Consider the following 18,725-nt stretch of genomic DNA (forward strand, 5'->3'; position numbering starts at 1 on the left):
TTGTAAACCAAAATATATGCAAATAAATCATCTCCAGCATTGAGTATCATTACATTGTGCAATGTAATGACACAATGTATCATTACACTTTGCAACATATAATACAAATCCAATAAATCAATAAGATACTTATAACCAGTAAATAGTAATAAAGATCAGTCAGATTAATAAAGTGCAAACTTCAAATAAAAATGTAGTATTGTACATGTTATGCAAATAAATAAACTAGCACAACATTGAGATGACTGTGTAGTTTTAGTAAGGAGATAAACGTAGCTTCTCCCATGAAGTATCCTGGAATACTTGTACAGTATATGTCAACTGCTGTTAAATACAATACATTGCACATGTAATACAACACTACATTGATGACTTAATGTCTTGTTGTGAAGAGTTGAATTCCCCCACTCACCCCCATGCTGTTTCAGATGCTGCAATAAGTTTGTTGCTCTTCTGACTTTTTTTTTTTAACAGACTTTGCAATGTGCAGTCATTTGTTCTTGGCCTGTTGCTTCAAATCCAAACCACTGACAACACTTTTCTTTTCTTTGGAACAAACCTCTCGCTCTCGTTAGCATTAGCCACATTTTGCTAGTCTTGTGAATCTCTGCTGAGGGAGTAAGAAGGTGTTTCAGGGCTACGGAAGCTCATGCCTTATATGAACAAAGAAAAAGCAAGGCCAGCAACACTCGCATCCTTCTTATAATTGGAATGTAAACTGCACAGGCGCTACCAAACAGACACGTTTGGACAAAGACGAAACTTAGCTTTTTCTTTAAGTACACTTTTTGCCGTGCACCTCTTTATTTTGGTTTTATCACGTTTTTTGGAGAGTACATGTTTTTTCTGTAATATATAAACAAACACTAAAGATATTTGACCAAAAAACAATGAAGCATCATCACTGCCATATTACCCGAAAATATAACATGACTTTTGATAATTGTATATTTATATGTATTTCTCATTTTTAAAAGCTATTTTTAAGTGTCTTAACGGATTAGCCCCTGATGTGGTGTGTCAAAAAATGCAAAGATACAGCAGTGAAGGTGTGCAGTGGGTGGGAGGTGTAGAGTAAAAAGGTGGTGAACCACTCTGGGTCAGTCTGCTTTGTCAGTGAACTTCTCACATATGTGGAAGTCTTTGCCACTCACTCTGGGTCAGTCTGCTTTGTCAGTGAACTTCTCACATATGTGGAAGTCTTTACCAATCACTCTGGGTCAGTCTGCTTTGTCAGTGAACTTCTCACATCTGTGGAAGTCTTTGCCACTCACTCTGGGTCAGTCTGCTTTGTCAGTGAACTTCTCACATCTGTGGAAGTCTTTACCACTCACTCTGGGTCAGTCTGCTTTGTCAGTGAACTTCTCACATCTGTGGAAGTCTTTGCCACTCACTCTGGGTCAGTCTGCTTTGTCATTGAACTTCTCACATCTGTGGAAGTCTTTGCCACTCACTCTGGGTCAGTCTGCTTTGTCATTGAACTTCTCACTTCTGTGGAAGTCTTTGCCACTCACTCTGGGTCAGTCTGCTTTGTCATTGAACTTCTCACATATGTGGAAGTCTTTACCACTCACTCTGGGTCAGTCTGCTTTGTCAGTGAACTTCTCACTTCTGTGGAAGTCTTTACCAATCACTCTGGGTCAGTCTGCTTTGTCAGTGAACTTCTCACATATGTGGAAGTCTTTGCCACTCACTCTGGGTCAGTCTGCTTTGTCAGTGAACTTCTCACTTCTGTGGAAGTCTTTACCAATCACTCTGGGTCAGTCTGCTTTGTCAGTGAACTTCTCACATATGTGGAAGTCTTTGCCACTCACTCTGGGTCAGTCTGCTTTGTCAGTGAACTTCTCACTTCTGTGGAAGTCTTTACCAATCACTCTGGGTCAGTCTGCTTTGTCAGTGAACTTCTCACATCTGTGGAAGTCTTTACCACTCACTCTGGGTCAGTCTGCTTTGTCAGTGAACTTCTCACATATGTGGAAGTCTTTGCCACTCACTCTGGGTCAGTCTGCTTTGTCAGTGAACTTCTCACTTCTGTGGAAGTCTTTACCAATCACTCTGGGTCAGTCTGCTTTGTCAGTGAACTTCTCACATCTGTGGAAGTCTTTACCACTCACTCTGGGTCAGTCTGCTTTGTCAGTGAACTTCTCACATATGTGGAAGTCTTTGCCACTCACTCTGGGTCAGTCTGCTTTGTCAGTGAACTTCTCACTTCTGTGGAAGTCTTTACCACTCACTCTGGGTCAGTCTGCTTTGTCAGTGAACTTCTCACTTCTGTGGAAGTCTTTACCACTCACTCTGGGTCAGTCTGCTTTGTCAGTGAACTTCTCACTTCTGTGGAAGTCTTTGCCACTCACTCTGGGTCAGTCTGCTTTGTCAGTGAACTTCTCACATATGTGGAAGTCTTTGCCACTCACTCTGGGTCAGTCTGCTTTGTCAGTGAACTTCTCACATCTGTGGAAGTCTTTACCAATCACTCTGGGTCAGTCTGCTTTGTCTGTGAACTTCTCACATATGTGGAAGTCTTTGCCACTCACTCTGGATCAGTCTGCTTTGTCGGTGAACTTCTCAGTTCTGTGGAAATCTTTGCCACTCAATCTGGGTCAGTCTGCTTTGTCAGTGAACTTCTCACATCTGTGGAAGTCTTTACTACTCACTCTGGGTCAGTCTGCTTTGTCAGTGAACTTCTCACATCTGTGGAAGTCTTTACCAATCACTCTGGGTCAGTCTGCTTTGTCAGTGAACTTCTCACATATGTGGAAGTCTTTGCCACTCATCTCTGGGTCAGTCTGCTTTGTCAGTGAACTTCTCACATATGTGGAAGTCTTTGCCATTCACTCTGGGTCAGTCTGCTTTGTCAGTGAACTTCTCACTTCTGTGGAAGTCTTTACCACTCACTCTGGGTCAGTCTGATTTGTCAGTGAACTTCTCACATATGTGGAAGTCTTTGCCACTCACTCTGGGTCAATCTGCTTTGTCAGTGAACTTCTCACATCCGTGGAAGTCTTTACCAATCACTCTGGGTCAGTCTGCTTTGTCAGTGAACTTCTCACATATGTGGAAGTCTTTGCCACTCACTCTGGGTCAGTCTGCTTTGTCAGTGAACTTCTCACATATGTGGAAGTCTTTGCCACTCACTCTGGGTCAGTCTGCTTTGTCAGTGAACTTCTCACATCTGTGGAAGTCTTTACCACTCACTCTGGGTCAGTCTGCATTGTCAGTGAACTTCTCACTTCTGTGGAAGTCTTTGCCACTCACTCTGGGTCAGTCTGCTTTGTCAGTGAACTTCTCACATCTGTGGAAGTCTTTACCACTCACTCTGGGTCAGTCTGCTTTGTCAGTGAACTTCTCACTTCTGTGGAAGTCTTTACCACTCACTCTGGGTCAGTCTGCTTTGTCAGTGAACTTCTCACTTCTGTGGAAGTCTTTGCCACTCACTCTGGGTCAGTCTGCTTTGTCAGTGAACTTCTCACATATGTGGAAGTCTTTGCCACTCACTCTGGGTCAGTCTGCGTTGTCAGTGAACTTCTCACATCTGTGGAAGTCTTTGCTACTCACTCTGGGTCAGTCTGCTTTGTCAGTGAACTTCTCACTTCTGTGGAAGTCTTTACCACTCACTATGGGTCAGTCTGCTTTGTCATTGAACTTCTCACATCTGTGGAAGTCTTTGCTACTCACTCTGGGTCAGTCTGCTTTGTCAGTGAACTTCTCACTTCTGTGGAAGTCTTTACCACTCACTCTGGGTCAGTCTGCTTTGTCAATGAACTTCTCAAATCTGTGAAAGTCTTTGCCACTCACTCTGGTTCAGTCTGCATTTTCAGTGAACTTCTCACTTCTGTGGAAGTCTTTGCCACTGGACTTAAAGTCACATGAAACTTTTCTCCACTGAACTGAAAAGTGGCTTAAGGAAACTCAGTATTGTGAGCACTAGAACTGGATGTAGTGGGGACAATAGGGGCCAAGTATCTCTAATGTATTTTTATTTTGTACTTGTCTGAATACTTTTATGTGTTTTCCACTTTTCTCAACTGTTCTTTAAAGACCTAACCAGGGAGGAGGGTTGCAAATGAGCCTGAGGCTAGAAGTCTTGTGTACTTTGACATGGCTTACCTCTGGGTAGCAATGTTTCATTGTACTGTCACTGTCAAATAAATACATATCAAGAGTAATGGCACTAAGTTGTATCGTGTCTAATTGATACCACAGAAGTATATCTGTTTGCTATCAAAAACAAATTTTGTCATTGTTTACAAAACTCAGGAAAAAAATCCCTTGACACAGGAGAGCAATAGAGCAAAAACCAAATAATCTAAATCAGAGACAATAGTAGGAAAGAATTGGAATATGTATTTGATATTGTTACACCGTCAGCTTTTGTTTTTGTCTGAATATAACTGTGATCAAAAATGTAATTATTCAACAATTTTGAAAATGATAATCAGTATTGGTATCAGCATTAGTATCATTAATACTGACCCTGTAACTACGTAGTATTGGATCGATACCCACATTTGCACTAAATGAATGTAAAGTATTCAAACCGAAGAATAAGTGCTTATTACATTTTAACAGAAGTATAGATAGAACCATGTTACAACTGAAAGTAACCAGCTACTAACAGTAAATTGACAAGTAAATGGATAATAGTTTTGACAAAATACTACAACCAAACATTACACAGTATTACTGAATAAGTCATTAGCCAAATTAGGAGCCATTGTAACCTGTTTTGAAATGGTTCTATTATCATTTATTGACTAAATGTTCAGGGATGTAACAGTATTGTTGGTACCGCCCCAGAATTGTGCTTTGAAAGTCTTCTCAATAATGCAGTGAAGTGCAAGCTATCAGACAAAAACTTTGTAATGTTGTTTTTTTGTGGCACTTTAGCGTTGGCCGGGTCACATAATAAACTACATCTACTACAAAACCTCTGTGCAGCGCGGGACCGGCATGTTTGGGGCATGGAACGCCATAAGCAGGAAGTGAATGTTAGTAATAGATAAGTGGAATAGTTTTTTTGGACATTTCCTGAAAATATCATCAAAATCCTTAAAGTACTGTTTGACTTTTGTTGCTAACAGACAAAAAAACCCCTGGTGAAAACAACCTTTTTGGCGGAGGTAAGAAAATCTGCGTTCTGCAAAGCAAAGCGTGCCACTTTTGTCTCGAGCGTTTCCAAGACGACACAAAGCTCACAGAGGGAATCACCAAAAAACTGTGCACTGTGGGGAATTAACTGAAAAGCAACTTGATAAATCCTCAATGCATCCATTTCTAATGCTTGTCTCACTCTCTGTCGTTGGGGAGCTGGAGCCGAACTAGGACGGAAGGCAGCGTACACCATGGACAAGTCGCCACCGCATTAACAGTCAAACAGGGGGAAAAAATGAAGCCAGCAAAGCTAAACATCAGTGTGTGAGGTATTTACATGATTCAAAGTCACATTGGTAGTTAACATTTCTGAGAAATAGCATATTCCCAACTGATATAAAACATGTCCACTGTGGAGGACACAAAAGCAGGGGGGTCAAAGTCATTTTAGCTCAGGGGCCACGTGGGGGACCATCTCTTCCCAAGTGGGCCAGAGTGGTAAAATCATGGCATGATCATCAGATTTTTTATTTTTTATAATAGAACAAACTCATTCTGAAAATGTGCAGATGATAGATATCTTCATTTCTCGTTATTTATACTTTCTGAATAAATGATGCGAGAATGTTCATCAGTCAAATAGGAGGAATTGAGTCAAGCAGAGTTTTAAAATGCTCACATTGGTTGTCACTTTTAATCGATCAGAAGATGAAATAAGTATTCTCAAAATCAAACTACTAGATGTTATTAATTACTAATTTTTTTTCAACGTACGTACTACAATCATGTGGTTTGTTATGTAGAAAAGGTATCATCATATTCAACTGAACTTGTGAATTCCTGAATGGCACATGAGGAGAGAAGGCCCTCGGTACATCCATCCATCCATCCATTTACTACCGCTTATTCCCTTTCGGGATCGCGGGGGGCGCTGGCGCCTATCCCAGCTACAATCGGGCGGAAGGCGGGGTACACCCTGGACAAGTCGCCACCTCCTCACAGGGCCAATACAGATAGACAGACAACATTCACACAGCCCTCGGTACACTACATATCATTTCAGCAAAGCAGAAAAGGTGTGCCATGCAGCCGGAAGTACAAGACCAGATGTACGGATGATCAAAAGCATTTATTTGTGTGGGAAAGTGGCATGTTACATTTTTCCTGAGGGAACTCTCCTGAAGGAGTCAATAAAGTACTATTTACTGTATCCATCTAGCAACATCTCTGACAATCAAGGCCACATTTGTAGAGCATCACTAAGAAGTAGCAGAAGTGTGGACTGTCCAAAACCTGAAGCGTTGCCTCGGTCTTGAAGGGGCTGCTTGCAACATTTCCACAGATGCCGAGGGGGCGCCAACTTTCCACAGACTTCTCCTACGTGATGATGCACTTATGTACGTACGCAACACATGCTCACGCATTAGCTTTGGCTTTTGTTAGCTGATAATAGCAATTTGGAGAGCTGACGTTAGCGGCCATTGAATGTATATTCCATTATAACAACAACATAATTTCTGGGACTGCTTCTGTATGCGTGCACACGCTCCCTGCATGTACCTGCACCTGTCCACCAGACCGCCGTAAAAAAAACAATCATTTCATTTGCGCCGGTCCATTTTTTTATTACATAAACTTTGTAGTCGTGAAAAATACAGACAATTGTCAAAGAAATGCGTTCTGTTAACGCTAAACATAAGCCAGCCCGTGGTGCTTTTGTTATATTTTTTGCTTTGAAAAATGTAACTGTGAGGAAGTTGCAGACAGCACCTTCAACATAGCTCCACCCCTTCATTCGTGGAGGAGATACAAAGAATTGCTACTGCGCCATCCAGTGGACACATTTAGAACAGCAGTTTCTTTCATTCAAAAACGTCAGCTCATTTTTCTCCTTCAACTCATCCCGCCTGATCCAACGTGAACATTCTTCTTTTGCACTTGTTACACAGCATGTTTACAGGAGAGGATTTTTGCACTTACAATACATGAATATGATTGTAACATGATATCTGTGTTGGACTACAGGAAGTGGGTTTATCCTCAACATTCTTGCCACACTATGGCATCTTTTCATGTGAACACAGGGTTTGCTCCAAACTGCCAAGATACCCGTGGCCAAGGGGGCGTGGTTAAGGGTGTGGTCACAATGACATCATCAAGTAATTTAGCATCATTTGCTACACTGATATTTTCTTTAAAAAGACTGAAATAATGTATACATACATTTAAAACAAATCTGTTGTTAGAATTAACATACCGGCATATTTTTTATTGTTTTGCCATAGATGCAATTGTAGCTGCTTTTTGTACAAGGTACTCTGAGATTTTTTTAAGTGTTTACAGACTTGTAGTGACTTTTAAAAAAATGAAAAACAGCTGGCAACAGTTCTAGCATATTGATCTGGTGTTATTATAGACTGTACTTGTGTTTAGAGACTCTTGACTTGTGTCCCCGCCTAAAGCAGAGCTTGCCATCAAGCATGCTGTATATGACGTCACACTTGCTTGGCGCCGTTGCTCTCCTTGGACTTCTCTTTTTAAAAGTTGCCGCTGTCCTCTCAATATTTGCACATTTTGTAGATGACTGTCTGCGGGTATGTCTGCAATATATGTACAAATCACGTCCAACTCGCAGAAACGCTGTGCGTTTTGTTTACCTCTGGTTTCGGTAGCACTGTGCAATAAGCAGCAACAATTTAAAATCATATTATGTTCCAAAAATATGTATGTTAATACTGTACTTAATATAACAGATCTGTTTAAAGTGGATAATGAAATGTTTTTACCTTTTGAAAGATTATATGCATTACAGCAACAGGTATTTGGGCTATTTCAGGGGAAACCCTCCATAAGAAACACAACACATGAAGATTAGTTGGTTTTCTCCCGGTGTCTGTTTATTGTGGGTTTAAAAAAAGAAAGAAATGGGTCCAAAGATTTCAGTGCGTGTATGAGTACCCACCGCAAATAGATTGCAGTTCTGTGGGCAAACATGTCTGCTGTTGAATACAGTACTCTGTCTGACCTTAAAGACAAGAACAACATTCAATTCTCTCAAATTATAAACATTAATTTGAACAATCAATGATTTTTGCTCTGCCAATCTTCATTTCCAAGTGAGTCAACGCCCTAATTGCTTTGATTCCTGCAAGCACAACACTGCGGCTTCATCACCAGGGAGTGTTGCTTGTCTACTGAGTCGCCCTCCAATTGCTTTTCTCTTTCCGAGAACACTTGGCTATTCCAGCAGCTGAGTTGGGCTGCAGGGATTGCAGGGTGACGAAGAAGCTTGGTCATCGCAGCTTCGCAAGCAATGAGTCACACCTTGGGATGACTCCAAGAAAATGTTTCTGTTCCCTGCTCTCTTGTGACTGCCATGAGCGGTCAGAGAGGAGGATGTCGCTCGTCACAAAGCTCGGTCATGACGGCCACAAATGTTTGACAACAACCTTGGCTTGGTGACACAAACATGAATTGTTAACTGATCTCAGTAGAATTCAGGTCATCATCAAATGTAATTGGATCATTTGTATTTTCACTATTTCATATTATCCCAAATTGTTAGATCCTAGCCAAAGTTGAGTCTTTATACAAGAGCCTAGACAGTAAATACATGTACTAGACAACTAGGAAGATACAGTAGAACACATTGAAAATCATTGCCACAAAACAGGAAAAAACGACATTTCAAATCCTATATTCACATATCCTCAAAAAGATGTAAATACCAAACACCTTCAAAATCCTTTGATGGTAAAAACTTGTCATTGTATTTAATGACATGAATATGCTTGGAATTCAACTTCCATTTATAATCAAGGCAAAATTAAGTTCACGGTAGTCCACAATAGGGATTAAACAATAGGAACATTTCATTTTATGGTAATTACTACCAAAATGATCATTATTATAACATTATTGTTGAATTTGCTCAAAATGTATTTGTAAACAAACACTGAAACAATGTTTTTAAATTCAATAAACAGACACAATGAATATATTTTGCTTGGCAGAAGGAACGTTTAATATTGTTCTGGCTTACTAGGAGAACATATTGGTATTTAAGAGTTTAAATGTGATTACCTTCTTCCGTTTAGATTGGTGTACATCATTTGGAATAGGAAATGACGTTAACATGTTTTGTATTCATGTTATCATATCAGCGAGGTAGCGATTAGCGTGCTAGCTGCTTCTCCGGGAAATTAGCGGTATCAGTAGCCGTGTGTACATGGACAACAACAATTTACAGTCACCCTGGAAAAATGATCTGAATATGATGTGCATTTCCATGCATCACACCTGAAATCGGAATGCTTTAACATCAGCAGACAGGTGTGTTATTGTTTGTTCTATGGCGCCATCTTTTGAACGCGTTTGCACACTGCAGAGGCTGAAGAAGCAGCAAACTTCCACTCTTATCAAACATGGCTTTGTGCATTGCTGCTTGTCCGACGTTATCCTGGTATTTATTTAGCATTGATTCCCTTCTGTTCACTACTTTTGTCTTACCTCTCTTTTTAAAATGTACATGTTCTGTGCTGTTGTGATTATGTTCGGATTGCAGCGCCTCTTCGTGTTTTAACATTCAGCAATAGCAGTTAGCACTTGGAGTAGCTGTAAAGTTGTGAATAAAACAGCTCGATAAGACGACAACTGGATACTTTCTTTTATTGTTACAGCAACACGGGACACTCCACGCCATATTTTTATTTTTGCTAGTCTCAACAGTATACAACGCTCCTTGTGTACATGCTGAGTGGGGAGACTATTAAATACATGTGATAGTCCCCACTCTGCCACTAAAGTACATCTGACATCAGAAACATGCGCAGTAAAGATCATTCTAACCCGGATTTTGGAAGAAGTGTTCTCATGCGCTCCAATCGGAATGACTTTCGCGCATAAACCAACCATCTCGATCGGAATGAAAGTTTGATCCGAACGTCTGGGATCGGGTCAGAGTATTCCAAATGGCGTGTTTACATGAAGCATTTTTATTCCGGTTAGGCTTTTAATCCCATTAAATGTGTCCATGTGCTCAAACCTACTGTGAGTTCATCAAAGTACGGTAATCCATCTCAGATTTCAATTATACAGGTAAATATGTTAAAAGGTGAATACTAACTGTAGTGAATTTTACCAGGGTTTAGCAATATGCCGCTAATCGCTACATTCCTAGTCCACAAGATTATCATTTGTGTTAGTGAAAAAACAATATTTAAATTTTGCTTTACATTGTGAAAAGGATTCTCATCCCCAATCTTACTGCAGTTTGAGGAAATGCATTTTTGTGCCATTCTGAAGGATCTCATTGCAGAACATTGAACATTCCAGTCAACTAGAAAAGTACACAAATAAGATCACCGAATATATGTTTGTCTTTTAGTTCAGTGGTTCTAAAACTACTTTTTTTCACAATGAACCACAACAGGAAACACTTGGCCATTCAAGTACCACCGCAATGACCAACATTTAGCATAGTAGGCCTACATATTAGTTAAAAACAAGGCAGAGGTTTTAATTAACAAGTTGATTTAATATATTTGGCTAATGTAACAATACACTTGAACGGTAATACTGTGTTTGAATGTTTAATTAAGTGATTCTTGGACGTACCACTAAATGGAGCCCACTTACCACTGTGGTACGCTTACCACGGTTTTAAGAATAACTGTTTGAGACTATTGCCACGTTGCTTAGTTTTAGCAAAAAGATAACCAAAACAAGAATCTACTTTTGGTCAGGGTATGAATACTTGTGGGCTTAATTAATAATAAAAGGACATATTAGTTCACTTTCTAACTATAATTTATGAAAATGTAGATAAAAAATACGGAATTAAAAGAGAAATAGTGGCCAAGTCTATGTCAAATGAAGAATGGTCGCATGGAAATTAGACAAGCTATTAAAATATCATTTAACTACAGTCATTTGCTGTGTTTTAGCAAAACCTAATTATGTTCATAATTATATCAACCATTGTATTTCTTTTTATCATATTTTCTGAAAAATGGCAAATGGGCTTTCTTTTCTACCTATGAATTGATGAAGGTGGATCCCGACTTAAACAAGTTGAAAAACGTATTGGGGTGTTAGCATTTAGTGGTCAATTGTACGGAATATGTACTGTACTGTGCAATCTACTAATACAAGTTTCAATCAATCATTTAATCAAACCTTTAAGGTACTCCAAGCGCTTTGGCACGGTTACCCACTTAAACTACGACTGACACAGAAGCAACAGTGCTGTCAGTATCTTGTCCAAGGATACTCTGACATGAACTTATTCTGGGGGGACTGAAAATGGAACCTGCAACTATCCGGTTAAGAGACAACCACTCTACCACCTGAGCCAAAAAGCACATTTCAATCCACAGAGCAGTAATCTTTCTAGACCAAAATAAAAGTTCCAGGCCTGACCCACAACATGCCCTGTGACATAATTAGGGTTCAATGCCAACCATGCATAAAATTCCTTTGCTGCCATATTTGGAAGTCTCTTGACGGTTAGTTGCGCTCCTTCCGTTCAGAGACAGAGCATTCCTTCCAGACTAAGGTGTAGGAAAACACCCTTTTTGCACCTTTTGCAGCTTGGATCTGTGCTTCACCAGCAGGCTGCTGTGAGATGACATTTCCATGCAAAAACAATCAATGTCAAGCTGCTTGACACATTGCCATTTGTTTCACATGCTCGTCCAAAGTGCCTTTTACAAGCAGCTTAATGAACACGCTGTTTACATTTCCCAATGGGGAGTTGGAGAGACACATACATTGAAAAATGGAGGGCTCATGTTATTACCGATTCTGTGTTATTTGTCTCTTATGTTGCACCATTGCACCAAGAAAAAAAATCCTAGTTTGTGAACCCCTTCTCAAACAATGGCAATAGAACTACTCTGATTCTGACCAAGAGCAGCAAACCTTTGCAAAATACTTCCCTAAACGACATAGTGCTTGTCCCTTTCATAACAGACTTCATGACAGTTTGAATAGGATATCAAAGAAGTATTTCACAAGCAGCACAATTCCTTTTTTGGCTGAGTTGAAGAATTTGTAGGCACCAAAAAACTGCAATGACTCAAAAGCAATTTCATTCTTTATATTTTGGGTACTTCGATATCACCACATAGTCATTTTCTATATCGCACAGAGACAAACCCGCCATAAATCCAGTATATTCCGCATATCGCCCAGCCCTAACATGAAGATAGGCAAACACACTTCTACCGAGCTGAAGAAATTTTGTGGCGTACCCCAGGGATCAATACTTGGACCAAAATGGTTTCATCTCTATAGAAATGACATGTGTAAAGTTACAAAGTTTTATTTGCAGACAACATAACTGTGTATTGTTCAGGAGAAAACACACAGAAGATAATACAAATAATAACAGAAGAAATAAACAAATGAACAAGATGTTCTGACAAAAACAGATTATCTTTGAATCTCGGTAAAACTAAAATAATGCTATTTGGTAACAGGAGAAGAGAAAGTCCAACACAAATACAAATAAAAGAGAGGGTGAAATAAAACCCATATTTGGGTGTAACAATAGATGATCAAATGAATTTCAAATCTCATGTAAAAATATAAAACAAAGTATTAAGAAACATGTCAATATTGTACAAAGCGAAAAATTTTCTGGGGCAAAAATCACTTTATATTGTCTACTGCTCATTAATGTTACATATCTGATTATTGTGTAGAAATATGGGAAATAACTACAAAAGTGCACTTCATTCACTAAAATATCAGTTATAATAATACATCATGTTGGATATAGAGAACATACCAACATTTGATTTATTGAATTACAAACATTGAAATTCAAGCACCTGGTGCATTTGCAAACATCTCAAATGATGCACAAAGCAAACTATGACCTGCTAGCCAAGAATGTACAACAATTCTTCTCAACTGAAAAGGAGAAATATAACCTCAGAGGAAAATGTCACGTATGCTCGTACAACACTTCAAACCTTTAGCGTATCAGCATGTGGAATTAAATGATAGCGTGGATTAGGCAAGGAAATGAAACAAGGTACTAATATGATCCACTTCAAGAGTCTGTTCACACTGCAAGTCTTCACAAAATACACACAACAAGAATTGTCATCAACATCTTCAACCCTTTTTTTTTATTTTCTTGTGGAGACAAAGATATTTATATATTTAATATTTGTTTACTTACGATGGTATTTATTTGTTCACTATTATGTTAGAGAGAACGAGGAAAGAGGATAAAATTGCTATGGTATGAAAAGGGGTCGGATTAAATAAACTCAGCTTCTTCCTACTCCTTTTCAGCCGTGCTGTAATGAAACAGGTGTAAATATGTGATGTATGACATCGTATGCTCTGCATCTTCCACTGAAACTCACCTGAACTTATTAAGGAAAGATAAGACACTTTATTGACGCATAGTTTTCTCCTAGCGTTGTATGAGTTGAGTTTATTTGGAACATCCAAACATACAACATGACATCACAATTTCCTGTTTCTCTTTTCAACATGTTGGAAAAGGAGTAGGAAGAAGCAGAGCTTATTTAATCCTAACCCTTTTTTTTTACAGAACACTTGCTGTTCACTTCCTGTTCTCAATGTCTTCACAATATACTCCATAAGTAATTAAATAAAAATAAATAAATACATAATTGTTGAAGTTTTATTCCATACGATGAGATAAGTAAGATTATTTTGAGAATAAAAGGATGAATGGGTGAATAAATTCAGAATGTTTATCATGGTTCTTCTTTTTTGTACTTTGTAAACACTTGAAGAGTTTCTTGAAGTGGGTCATATTAGTACATTCTTTGATTGCTTTGCTTAATCCATTCCATCATTTAATTCCACATCCTGATATACTGAAGATCTTAAGTCTTGTACGTGCGTACAAATGTTTTAAATTACATTTTGCTCTAAGATTATATTTCTCCTCTTTTGTTGAGAAGAATTGTTGTATATTCTTGGGAAGCAGGTTATAGTTTGCTTTGTGTATCATTTTAGCTGTTTGCCATTTCAGTATCTTTGATTCAATAAATAAAGTGTTTGTATGTTCTTTATATCCAACATGATGTATTATTATTATTCTAACTGATCTTTTTTGTAACACTGTTGGTGAATGAAGTGTACTTTTGTCATTATTTCTACACATAATAACTCAGATATGTAACACTAGTGAGCAGTAGAGAATATCAAGTGATTTTTGGTCTAGAACATATTTGGCTTTATTCACATTATTGAGGTGTTTCTTGTGCTGGAGGGCCATGTCAAATGCTGTGAAGGGCCACTTCTGGCCCCCGCCGGGACTTTGACCTTTGAGGATCTTAGAGCGGCGTGTTTGCTGCAACAGAGGATCTAAAACCAGATTGGACAGTCCAGACAGCCATGACATGATGTCCTTTACACGTGGATGTACACCTGTGACCACCTGTGGCCCGCTCATGTCCGGGAGTTCTCTCACCTTCTGAGGAGCCTCTGCTTGACTAATTCATGCAAAACTACTTCTACATTTCAACATTCCTGTCCCTGACACACACACTCATTTTCATAGTAGGCTCTTAGAGCTAGTATGTGTGAATGTTGTCTCTGAGATGAGGTGGTGACTTGTCCAGGGTGTACACTGCCTTTCCCTTGCATGCAGCTGAGATAGGCTCAAGCACCCCTGCAACCCCGAAAGGAACAAGCGGTAGAATATGGATGGATGGATGGACGCTTACGTCATTATAAGATTCATATCCATCCATCCATCCATCCATCCATTCCTACCGCTTGTCCCTTTTGGGTTATACAGCTGTTCAATGTTTGCGGCTCCAGACAGATGAGATCTTTGTAGTTTGGCTCCAACGTGTTTGTTGGGATCTCATTGTGGACAATTGTGGACAATTGTGGACAATTGTGGACAATTGTGGACAACTGTGGACAATTGTGGACAATTGTGGCAGCCTCGGAGCACGTCGACGTGCAAGAAGAAGTCTTTTAGTTAGGTTAGAAAGCAAGAAAGAGGCAACTCACCTTGCTGACGAGGGGCGGCTGGGAGACAAGCAGGACCAGGACCAGGACCAGGACCAGGACAACCAGGACCAGGACCAGGACCAGGACCAGGACCAGGACCAGCAGGACCAGCAGCCCGGGTCGCAGAACAAACACTCCGGAGTTGAGATTAGACGCAGAACAAGTGTCCCACCGAACAAGAATCCAAAAGCCGAGTGTCCAGGATCCACACGCGGCGATGCAACTTTGCCAGATTCAACTCAGAAGGTGGCGCATATTTCCCAGAAAGAGAAGGTGAAAAAGCTGGCGAAAAGCCTCTAAAGGTGAAATCGATCGGAGTTCATTTAATGGAGAAACTTCTCGTTTTAATCAAACAGCTAAAGGCTGCTGGCTAACTTTCCAGTTTTAACTTTTTGGTTTTAATGGAGCAGCTAAAAGATGTTGGCTAACTTTGTTTGCTCGCTCGTCCATTGATCGCATCTCCTTCTGCCTTCTTCTTACTTCTGACTTCTTCCTTCTTACTTTTTACTAATTCCTTCTGACTTTTTACTAATTCCTTCTTCCTTCTTACTTTTTACTAATTCCTTCTTCCTTCGTCCTCCTGCTTTCTTCCTCCTGCCTTCTCCTGGAAATAATCCCTTCAACTCCGGAAAAGTAGAAATCCTTGAAAAGTTGCTGAAGACGGTCCAATGTGTGTGAAAAGAGGGGAAAGCCAGCTAAAGTAAACTCTATAAAAGATTGATGAGGTTTCCAGGGTGAAAAAGTGTTAAAAAGTGGGAGCAGCTCCAAGACATCAAACCTCTGCCAGCACTTCATGTGTCCTCGGGCTCTTGTCAATGCGCGCCACGCAACAACCACTACTTCCGCTCTGGCCTTTCTAAATAAACCTCTGCCAGCACTTCATGTGTCCTCGGGCTCTTGTCAATGCGCGCCACGCAACAACCACTACTTCCGCTCTGGCCTTTCTAAATAAACCTCTGCCAGCACTTCATGTGTCCTCGGGCTCTTGTCAATGCGCGCCACGCAACAACCACTACTTCCGCTCTGACCTTTCTAAATAAACCTCTGCCAGCACTTCATGTGTCCTCGGGCTCTTGTCAATGCGCGCCACGCAACAACCGATACTTCCGCTCTGGCCTTTCTAAATAAACCTCTGCCAGCACTTCATGTGTCCTCGGGCTCTTGTCAATGCGCGCCACGCAACAACCACTACTTCCGCTCTGGCCTTTCTAAATAAACCTCTGCCAGCACTTCATGTGTCCTCGGGCTCTTGTCAATGCGCGCCACGCAACAACCACTACTTCCGCTCTGACCTTTCTAAATAAACCTCTGCCAGCACTTCATGTGTCCTCGGGCTCTTGTCAATGCGCGCCACGCAACAACCACTACTTCCGCTCTGGCCTTTCTAAATAAAAGCGCAACTTTGGCAATAAATGGGCAGCTCACCTTAAACTTCATTCATTCACGGTGTTCCAAAAAGAACAATTAGAATAATACATCATGCTGGATGTAGAGCAATGTTTTTCAACCTTTTTTAGGCCAAAACACATTTTTTTAATGAAGAAAATAGGAAGGCACACCACCAGCAGAAAAGGTTAAAAAATAAAACTCCAGCAGGTTGTCGTGCCTTATTTTGAGTTTGTTGTTGTTTTTCTGTGTGTAGAGCTTTAGTTTCGGTCTTGCGCTGTTATTTTGGTGGCTTTTCCTGCTTTGTTGGTGGTTTCCTGTAGCAGCTTCATGCCTTCCTTGGAGTGCTATTCCCTGACCTGCTTCCTATTGGCAAGCAAGACATTGTTGATTGTCATGTCATGTACGGATGTACTTTGTGGACGCCATCTCTGCTCCAAACGCTGTAAGTCTTTGCTGTCGACCAGCATTCTGTTTTTGTTTACTTTTTAGCCATTTCAGTTTTATTTTTGTTTTGCATAACCATCCCTATGCTTCATTGTCTTTTGCTTTCCATTTCGTTCATTTTTGTTTGAAGCGTTACATACCTTTTGACCTGCACGCCGTCTCCCACAGGTCTCTGCATGTTGGGATCACCACAAACCATCCTCAACACCTTCCGACTTCTACAAAGCCATGAAGTCGCTGCTGCCACCTACTGACATGGAAGAGTATTACATAGCACAGGCAGGAGACAAGGGCACATTATTATCATTTTTGATTTTCCCCCAAATATTTTTTGGACCACTTAGGTGAAGTTGCATCATTTCCTACGGCACACCAGACAATACCTCATGGCCGCGGCACAGTGGTTGAAAAACACAGATATAGAGAACATATGTAACGGTGTCAATGATGTCATGTAAATCATGTATTTCACAATGTTGTATTACTGTTGTGATTAGCAACACTGTGTAAGTTACATGAAGGTGGTTGTAGGTTGTGTCGAGGTGGGAGCATTGTTGGGGTCATCCTACACGGCTCATATGTTGCATGTGAAAAAGAAGTGGATTTATTTTGAAGAAGGTTAAATAGCGTTTCCTGTATAGTGTTATATTGCTGAATGATTCCAGCTCATTTCAATGATTGTGCAGAACTTTGGAGAAGTTTGGAGCACAGCAACATCCGGCCTTTTATTTCTTTCTCACCAAAGACAAAACGGTGTCATTTTTCAAGAAGGATAGAGAGAGCGCACACATCCACTCTTCATGAGGTCAGGATTATTCAAAGTAAAAGACATTGCAGGCTTGCATCCTCGATTAGTGATGTTCAAAGCTGGAAATAAAGAAGGACTTGCAGAAGTTGTTGGTGTTGCGGAGTGAAGAGGAGAAGCACAGAAGTGGGACTTGAAACATCCAAGAGGGACAAAACATTTGAAAGAAATGTGCTTGTCTGTTGCTGCTGTGTCACGTCTTCTGTGGCATCACCTTTTGTTTTAACCATGTTCGGTTTTGTTTTTTGGACAATCGGTTCCTATGTTTGCACTTCCTGGTTTGTAAGTTTTCACCTTGTCCTCATGTCTCACACCTGTTTGCATTCATCATGTCTATTATTTCAACCGGAAGTTGCCAGGAAGTCAGCCTGGCGACTTTACCCCTACTCCCTTCATGCCATGCCATGCCATGCCTGCTAATCACTCTGCCCATAGTGTCCCTCCTGCTCATGCCACGTAAGTTTTTGGTTTTGTTATGTCACAGTTGTTGAGTTTTTTATATATTTTTTGTCTATAGTCATGCCATAGTGCTAGTTTTGTTTTCTAGTCAAGTTTGTTGTCCGCCCTTGTGCGCGCCTTTTGTTTGCTTCCTTTGTTTGTAATTTGTTAGTAAAGAAATAAATATGTACTTACATTCACGTCTTGCTCGTGCCAACTTTCCTTTGCATCGGTAAAATCAAAACATTCCATAGTCCAAGTCTTGACACTGTGAAGGCATGCAATTCTCTAAAGAAAGACTTGCAAAGTCTCAGGAATATTCCTGAACTTAAAAAGAGTTAGAAAAAGAGACAACTGGATTTATATCAAACCGATTTTAGATTTGGTTTGGACGTGTCATTGTGAAGATGCTTCAAGGAAAATGAAAAAGTATGTCGGAGTGAGTGGAAGGAACAGTGATGGAGTCATCTCAAATCTGTGTGTTAAAAAAGGGCTCAAAGAGATAGAAGAATATTAGTCTTCTATCTGCTCCTTTCTGATCATG

At 40.2% G+C, this 18,725-nt stretch overlaps 1 protein-coding gene across 4 annotated transcripts in view; it reads right to left on the reverse strand.

The window, feature by feature from the left end:
• The window catches only part of fgfr1a (fibroblast growth factor receptor 1a), a 57,805-nt gene extending 41,844 nt beyond the window's left edge, over nucleotides 1-15,961 (reverse strand). For 2 of the 4 annotated variants that reach the window (XM_061907188.1, XM_061907187.1), the window contains exon 1: nucleotides 15,106-15,961. The gene's annotated coding sequence lies outside the window, so the exon portion shown is untranslated. The remainder of the gene's footprint in view (nucleotides 1-15,105) is intronic. The other 2 variants (XM_061907190.1, XM_061907189.1) reach the window with 1 other exon arrangement.
• Between the last annotated feature and the right edge of the window lie 2,764 nt (nucleotides 15,962-18,725).

This window comes from Nerophis ophidion, linkage group LG07 (genome assembly GCF_033978795.1).
Source record: "Nerophis ophidion isolate RoL-2023_Sa linkage group LG07, RoL_Noph_v1.0, whole genome shotgun sequence".
Classification (NCBI taxonomy): Eukaryota; Metazoa; Chordata; class Actinopteri; order Syngnathiformes; family Syngnathidae; genus Nerophis; species Nerophis ophidion.